Source organism: Chenopodium album, chromosome 17 (genome assembly GCF_948465745.1).
Source record: "Chenopodium album chromosome 17, dcCheAlbu1.1, whole genome shotgun sequence".
In the NCBI taxonomy this organism is placed as follows: domain Eukaryota; kingdom Viridiplantae; phylum Streptophyta; class Magnoliopsida; order Caryophyllales; family Amaranthaceae; genus Chenopodium; species Chenopodium album.
In genome coordinates this window covers 23661443-23670541 of record NC_137850.1, presented here as the reverse complement: position 1 = coordinate 23670541, position 9099 = coordinate 23661443, and the positions used below count along the sequence as shown (strand labels likewise).

Here is a 9099-nt window from a genome sequence, read left to right as displayed (position 1 = left end):
AGTAGTAGTCAATGAAGCCAAGAACTCCCTAGTCAGCTTAAGGTAGGCTCGGTAGCGTTTGTTGACGAAGCTACCCAACCTAAGGTTGTCAAATAAGACCCATAAGTCCTCATCAATTCCCAATTTAATCATGCTTGATTGATGATAGTGCCGTGAGGGCTTTACAGTTCTTTTCTTGAATTCATTCTAAAGTGATTTATGGTTTGGATTGGCGAATCGTGTTTTTGGTAGTGGAAGAGGGTCTTCATTTTGTGTTTGGGAAGTAGGTGTGTTTGCGGGAAAAGGTTCTTCAATGGTTATGTTTGTTTTTCTCTTTTTGGAAGTGATGGCTTTCATGATCTTAGACATGTTTACTTCACAAATTCACAACCAAAACTCAATCACAACGCCAGAAATGACCACAATCACAATATAACCACAAAACCACCACAAAACTTGGTTCAACCAACCAACACTCTAATCACCCCTTACTACCAACAATACCAAAATTCAACCTTCCACAAATTACAACCAAATTTCACAAATAAGCTACAAAATCAACAACAACACAATGTAAGGCAATATTAATTAACAACAACACATACAACCAACCAAATTACTCAATCAATCATCATTCAACCAAAATGATACTACTACTATTCACAAGTATGCATAATAAAATTCTTGCTATAAATTGATGTAATAATGTAAAATAGAGGTAAAGAAGATGATTATACCATACAAGAAGCAAGTTTGAACAAGATTTGAGCACCAAAATCCACAAAACCGAAAATCCCCAATTTGCTCTTCAATGGAGGAAAGAGATTGGAGAAGAAGAAATGGAGGAAGGTAGTATGTTTTTTAATGATAGTGATGAAATTTGAGTAGAAAATTGTTGATTTTGTGAGTTGTTTTGATGATTTGAGGGATGATTTTTGTTGTTTGGGAAGTTAGGGTTTCGGTTTGGGAGAGAGAGGAGTGCGGATGAGGGTGAGGTTAAGAGTGAAATGAGGAAAATAAAGGAGAAAGAAGAAGAAGTAGGTGCGGCTGAGCACCTGCGCCGCCACGTAGCAAGGGTGTGCACCCGGGCACGAGGCCCGTGCGCCCGCGCGCCTGCGATTCTACTGCTCTTCTTCTTTGCTTGCTACTAGTTCTTGGTGCGTTCATCTATGGGCTTAATGATCTTTATCACCCCAGGATTATTAAACCCATTAAAAACATCAGTTTCTAAACCCCTTGACGGTGGGTTCAACATCCCAAATTAATGAGAGCACCATAATGAACCCGCCAAGCACAAATTTGCTTCTCATTTAAACACAACTTTCTCAATCTTACCTCTTTGATAACCTTACCCGTTCAACTCAAAATTCAATAATATCAAGCATACTTTCACCAATTACCACGAAACACCTTCCCATTGTTCTCATGCTCGTTTGAGGGGGTCTAATGCCCATGAATTCAACTTATTAATCCAAACACAAAACAAGTAAAAGAAAAACAATATAAAGAAAACTAAGAAAGATAGAATCAAAGGAAAAATTTAGAAAACCGGGTTGCCTCCCGAGAAGCACTTTCTTAAGGTCCTTTGCTCGACCTTTCCTCCAAATCATGGAGGGTCAAAGAACACCACCTTGTTCAAAGTGGTAGAGGAAATAAACTTTTTCTCATTCCTTGGCAACTTCTCTTCATTGTTTGATGTACTCTCATTTGTTAAAAATATCGAAACAAGCTCACTTTGCTTCAACTTCATTTTCTTCTTCATAAAAACTCTCGTTTTCTTCTTTGTCCTTTTATTCCTTGTAGTGGACGGCTTCTCACCATCAAAACTCTTGGAGTCAATCTCGTCCTCTTTCGGGTAGAGCTCAAACCATGGAGGAATATCAATCACCTCCTCATCCACAAGCTTTAAAGGCTCCTTGTTGTCTTTACTAACCTTCTTTCTTTCAACACTCAAAGGCACAATATCACAAACCTCAAGAACATTGTTAGTCGAGGAAACAATCATGCATACATTATCATTAGAGTGAGGTGAATTGATGCACATAATTCCAATCACAAAAGACAAGGATTCATGCATCAATTTAAGCTCAAAACAAGCCTTATCGTTACCACCCTCAAAGTAATAAGGCCGCCCTTCACATCTATTAAAGCTCCCGAATTAGGTAAGAAAGGTCTCCCTAAGATGATAGGTATGTTGTCATCTTCCGCTATCTCAAGCACAATAAAATCAACCAGAATTGTGAACTCTCCTATCTTGAGGGGGACATCCTCAACTCTTCCCTTTGGAAACTTAATAGATTAATCAACCAATTGCAAGGTCATGTTAGTTGGAAGAAGCTCACCTAGTTTAAGCTTCCTAAAGACCGAATAAGGCATGATGCTCACACTAGCACCAAGATCACAAAGGTCATTTTGAAATAATTTTCCATTTATTTTGCAAGGGATAGAGAAATTACCTGGTTCTTTCATTTTCTTGGGTAAATCATTGTGAATCAAAGCGCTACAACATTCACCAATCTTTACTGAGTCAATATCATTGCACTCTCTCTTGCCACTCAAGATTTCCTTAAGGAAGTTAGAATACCTTGGCATTTGGGTCATGTCTTCGGTGAAAAGGATTGAAAGATGAACTTCCCTAAGCAGTTCATCAATTTTGTTTCTCAAAAAATTTTGGGGATATGGAAGTTTGGGTTTGATCACCTCCTCTTGCACTTTTTCATCACTCTTCCCTTCCTCTTGGGCTTCTTTGGTCACCTTCTTTGACAAATTAATCTCTTTTTCCTCACTTGAATCACTCACCTTCTTACTTTCCTCACTCCTCCTAGAAACTCTCTCTTCAAGCACTTTCTCACTCCTTGTGGTGATAGAATACACGGGTTTCTTAGGTTCTACTCCTTGTGAGGGTAAAGAAGAAGGGCTACCATTCACACTCTCTTTCAAGGTGTTTGCTAATTGAGTGATTTGTATTTCAAGCATCTTGTTGTGTTTCATCATCTCATTGAACTTTTTATCACTTACCGACATGTAAGTGTTCAAAATTTTAGTTTAGTTCTCGATGATTTCCTCCGAGGTAGTTCTAGAAGATGAAAGTTGAGCTTAGGAATTTGATCGAGGATTAAGTAGGTCGTTGGTCTACTAACCCTAATCAAATTAAATATTTATAACCTAAACTACCCTAATACAAGTATACAGGTAAGTAAAGGGTTGAACCCAAAAGGAAGCATGCGAGCTAAACACCAAATTCGCTAAGCAAGAGTCAAGGAAAGGATAATTTTGTTGATTTTTTTTTGGATAAAAAGCACTAAACTACGAATAAGCAAAGATAAAGATGAATAAAATCAGAGAGAACAACGCTAGGGATACGGGGGTATCAAGCATGATAAGAAAATGGGGAATAATGATAGTTATCATGAAGAACATGCCAAAGAACACAAGATCCTACCTAAACAACCCATTCTCATGCAATAGTCTAGGCAAATCAATGAAAGAGGTCTATGCTAACTAGGATCATTCACATGCATCCTATTAGACACAAGCAAATCAAGAGAATAAAGAAGCACAATACACAAAACTCCATTTTAACAACTCATTCTCATGCAATCATTAAAATAGAGGTGATCTTAATCTAGTTCAAATCATTTTCATGCATTTAAGCTAGAAGGCAATCAAATAAAGTGCAACAATAGTCTCAAGCCATTAAAAATCAAGTCTTTCATCAAATTAAGGCATGTATTCAATCCAACCATCATCATTCATCCAACATTCAACACATATTTTCCACCCCCTTCCCCTAGCTAAAAGATTAGCCTAGAGAAAGGAGATTAAACATAAAATCAATACTAGAAACAAACTCAAGAAACTCAAAACAAAACATGATTAAAAACAATGAAAACAATAATAACTAGATGAACTAAAAAGATTAACAAAAAGAAGTAACAATAAAGCAAATAAATAAAGCTAAAGGAAAGGATTAGAGATTACTAGAGAGAGGATTAATGAAAGATGAAAACTTGAAGGAATTGCTTGATTGAAAATTAAACTTGACCAAAATTGATTACTTGGAAGAAAATTGAGCAATAATCTACTTTATCTCTCTAAAATTATCTAATCTAACCCTAAGAGAGAGAGGCTCTCCTAAACTAACTAAGAAAATAGCATAATAGATTCCCCGTACAAAATAAGCCCCGCAATATATAAAGAATCGCGCAAAAACGCAGAACAGGACCCGCTATGCGCCCGCGCAAGGATCTGTGCGCCCGCGCATGGTAGTTGTGCGCCCGCGCATGCGCCCTCGCAGCGGTCTGCGCTCCCTCGCAGCGACCTTCGCGCCCGCGCAATGTAGCTGCACGCCCACGCATTTGTGGGTTGCGCGGCCCGCACGCTGTAGCTGCGCGCCCGCGCGGTGTGGGTGTGCGCCCGCGCACATGTCGCGCACAGGCCGCGCAAAACTTTCTGCCTCGATTCTGCAATTTCGCCAGTTTTGCGCGGGTTCTCACAGGGCTGCGCGCCCTTACACCTTGCTTTCTTCGATTCTTCTCTCATGCTTCCTTGGCTTCTTCTTTGCAATCCAAGACTTCAAATACCTAAGCACAAACACCAAGGGAAGCAATAAGGCATAGAGAACGGTGCAAACACGCAATGAAGGCAAGCATTCAAGAATATACACGATTTCATTTAAAACACATCGAGACATGTATGCATGCATTATTTGAACAAAACAACTCCAAAACACCCTAAGACAAGCTAAAACAAGGCATAAACACTATCCTAGGAGTGACATAAATGTCACTCATCAAATTATTGGATAAAAGACGAGAATAATAAAATAAAAGAAATAAAGGATAAAAGGGTGAAATTATTGGAAAATAAGCCGGAAAACGACTCAATAAACACCCTAAAAGTGACATAAAAGTCACTTATCAAACTCCCCCAAGCTAACCTTTTGCTCGTCCTCGAGCAAATTAACATGAAACACGGGAGAAGGAGAATGATTTATTCAAGCAAAGCTAGAACACTAAAGGAGACAGGAATGTACACTAACTCACTTTCGTAGGAATCACGGTCAATTTTAGCAACTATAGACAAGCCCTTTAAACCCCTAGATCGCCCTAGAGGACGAGTGTGCTCTCGTGAGGGTTTCCTAAGAGCTTAACCCACAACTCTAGACAAAACCAAGGCAAAACAAAAAGAAAAAGAAAAGCAAAAACAAAAGGCAAGCACAACCACGACCAACATCACATGACAAGGCTTAAGAAAACCAAGCTTTTAAATAGAAAATGCTCCATTTGGACTCAAAACATAGAGACATGCACCAAAGAATGCTCACCTTTCTCAATTAAACGAGGGAATACACGTTCCGAGATGCTCATGGTTGAAAGAGACAAACATAAGCTAAGCATAGAGAACTAATGATTTCATTCTTCGTCCTAGCCCCAACTAAGACGGTCCACGTTCTCTCCACTAGCTTCAAATCATCCCTTAGTTAGCTCCTCATGATTCCTCGAGGGAACCGGAAAAAGAAATTTTTATGTGGAATCATAAGGTCATCCCAACATCTCAACTATGCATACTCTCTCCATAGGGTTAAAATCTATCTCCCTCCACCGGTCATTGACCTCACCCCTATAAAGTCAAAGGGTCTTTACTAGGGTTGTAACGTAAGGCTAAGGGTCAAGGCGGGGCAAAAATTTGAAAATTTTGGTGATATTTCCTAAGTGAAGCAAAAGGGTGATCAAACCTTAAAAACAAACTCAAGAAATCACCAAACATCAAACAAAAATACCAATAATGCCATCTCCCCCAAGCTTATTCGACACCGACACTCAATAAAAACAAAAACGAAGTAACGCTCCCCCCCCCCCCCCCCAAGCTTTAACAAAGCATTGTCCTCAATGCTTAAACTAGGGAAGAAAACGAAACCAAACTAGTTTTTTTTTTTTTTTTTTTTGTCCTTGCCTTTTTTTAACTTTGGACGGCTTTTTCTTAATATTTGCTTTATTTCACACAATATATACAATTTACTTTTCTTGCTTGGTACAAAGAGCATAATACTTTCTTATTTTATTACAACACAAAACAAACTCTTAAACCGAAATGCTTCACAAACAAAGGGTTAGGGAAACGAAAGGTCATAAGGCTTGTAATGTGGCTCATAATCAAGAAAGGGAATAGGCTCAAAGGGTTGGCAAGAGGAGCAAATGCAAAATAAAAACAAAATAAGTAACAAAACAAAAATAAGATAAAGAAAAATGAGAAAAGTGGTGCCCTTTTCCTCCCCTAGAGTTGCTTGGTCACGATCTTGGGAGCTAGAGGACAACACAAGGATTAAGTTATGCATAGTTAAGGATCCTAAATGTCGCTCACAAGAATGATGAAGGCTAGAACAAATGACGCTCACACGGAATAAGAAATAAGCAAATACCAACCAAGGGAATCCTATTCACCATAGAGAGCAACACCATCTTACCACTTTCCCGTGAACTAGGGGTTCAAACGTTCTCAAAAGTTCTAAACCGGGCTACCTTAGCTTACAATGTATCTAATTCAACCCTAAGCACTCTCAAACCGTGTAAACCCTCATCAACTAGGAAGATAAGCATTCAAAGACACATCATCATGAAAGGCACACAAATCCAAATGAATGAGCGAATTCCAAATCAAAATCATTTCAACTTGTCATAGTCATGTTTGTCACACAAAATGGAAAAACAACACAAAAATAAGAGGAAGAAATAAAAAGGTTCACAAATGAGGCATGTAATTCAAGTAAATCCCAATCGTCATACAAATGACCGTTGATAACAACATCAACGATCCCAGGTTCCTTAGAACCAATGCAAACAACCTCGAACCATTCAACTTCTTCCTAAACTAACCTTAAACTAAACACTCAAAGAAAAATTAAAAGAGTGAAAACAAGAAAGGTCTCACCGAGAGGTTGGCTTAAAAGAATAAAGGAGCATAAAATTGAGTTCACCAAATGTCACTCCGCTCCAAGCTTCCAAAAAGCAACCTACAAGGCAAGACAAGACACAAAAGAAAACATTAAAAGAAAACAAAGAAAGAAAACAAAAAGAAAAAGAAAGGAGGGGGAGAAAAAGGGTTAGAAATCCTCCGGGTTGCCTCCCGGGAAGCGCTTGTTTATGGTCTCTAGCTTGACCCTTCACCTCCTTCAAGGTGGAATAAAGAACATCACCCTCATCAACTTGAGGATTGAATCATAGATGCCCCCATGCTTGAGAACTAGCACTCCTTGAGGTCTCAAATCACCACAAGGGAAAGGAGGAAATGAATCAAGAGCCAATGGTGGCTCATCTTTTCTCTTTCTCTTCTTCTTGTCGTTTCTTCTTCTTTTTTTCTCTCTTCTTTCTTTTGCTTCTAAAAGGGCGATGAAGCTTGGAATCCTCGATATTAGGAAGGGCAACCTCACCTTCCTCAAGAGAGCCTTCAAACCAATCGAGAACTTCAAGGAAGTCATTATACCTCATTGTCACCTTATCATCACATGGAGGTAAGCTCTCATCATCCATCACACCATCGACCACATCAACTCTACATACGCTCACCGCCATGGGGCCCTTCAAAACAACATTCTCAACTAGCCTACAAGGGAAGGGAACCGGGCCTTCAAACTTGTTTGGTTCACTAAACTCAAATGGCTCCTCATTTTGTTCTTGAACCTTCTTCTCAACCACATCCTCCACAACCTTGTCTTCCTTACTCTCATCCTCCTTGCAAGTTTCGAGATGATAAGCATGTGAAGGGTTAGTAGATGATTGTAAGGGGAGTTTTGCGGTTAAATGGAGAGAAGAAATGTTGGATAGTTGGGAGTCAACAACTTCATTGTGAGATTTGATCTCTTGAAATTGTTGAGTGATAATCCGACGTTGTTGAAGAATTTGAGTTTGAGTGTGGTAGGGTGGGGATTGTTCTTCATACGCTTGAGGATTTTGGTCATGATGTTGATCTTGAAAGTTCCCCATTTGGATGGAAGGGTAAGAAAAATTTTGGTTTAGAGGATTGAAAAGAGGTTCATCTTGAAGGTAGGAGTTTTCTTGTTTTGGAGGTTGTTGAAGTTGTTGAGATTGAGCTTGGGTTACAAACTCTTCTTCCCTCAAAGTCAAAGCCTCACCTTGCTCGGGATTGAACTCTCTACAATACGATGCATCATGATCCGTCCCACCACAACAAGCACATGAGAAATCAATGATTTGTGACGGTTTTGAACCCAAACCAACACTAGAGTTCAACTTGGAAAGACCTTCATTCAAGAGTTCAACTATGTGCTTAAGTTGACTGACTTTCTCCAACTCATAAAGATCACCTTGCTTTCCTTGGGACCTTCTTTGACCTCCCCAAGAATAGCTAGTAGCTACCTCTTCAATTGTAGCTTCAACTTGGCTTTGAGGGATCTTAATCAATTGGCCACCTGCACCCGAATCTAGATTGGTTCTTGACATTGGCTCCAAGCCATCATAAAAGAATCTCATGAGCAAATTATGGTTGAATCCATGGTTAGGACATGCTCTAATCAAATCCTTAAACCTTTCCCATGCTTCCCCAAGAGTTTCATCCGGTTCTTGCTCAAAAGAAGCTATCTTCCTCCTCATTTTTGCGGTTTGCTCATCGGAAATGAACCTCTTGAGAAAGGCCTTCGCAACATCTTTCCATGTGGTGAGAGAGTTGGGCTTCAAAATCTTGAGCCATTTCTTTGCTCTTCCGGTGAGAGATTGGCGAAAGAGATGCATAAGAATGTAATCTTGGCTCACTTCATTTGTTTGCATCATTGCACACAACTCAAGGAATCGTTCCAAATGCTCAATGGGGTCTTCACTTGCACTTCCGGAAAATTGCTCAACTTGAACCATCCTAGAATATTGTGGATGGATTGTGAAATTAGACTCGGTGGTTGGGAGAAGTATACCACTCGTGAGCTCATAGACTTCAGGATTTCCAAACTCCCTAAAAAGAAGGTCATCCTCTTGCCTTGCCATATCTCTTTTTGAATACAACAAAGCTAAGCACACGATTAGCAATGACAAGTAGGATAAAAAAAAGGAGCAAAATAATAAAAAGAAATCAAATAAAATGACTCTAACAATAGCAAAAATAAATGTTAAA

The 9099-nt window shown here is 39.3% G+C and overlaps 1 non-coding gene across 1 annotated transcript; it reads left to right on the top strand.

Annotated features, from left to right (window-relative positions):
- Positions 1-8484: 8484 nt before the first annotated feature.
- LOC145590264 (small nucleolar RNA R71) lies at positions 8485-8591 on the top strand. Its single transcript, XR_014101901.1, has one exon. It is a non-coding gene; the product is annotated as a small nucleolar RNA R71 (small nucleolar RNA).
- The last annotated feature ends 508 nt before the right edge of the window (positions 8592-9099 follow it).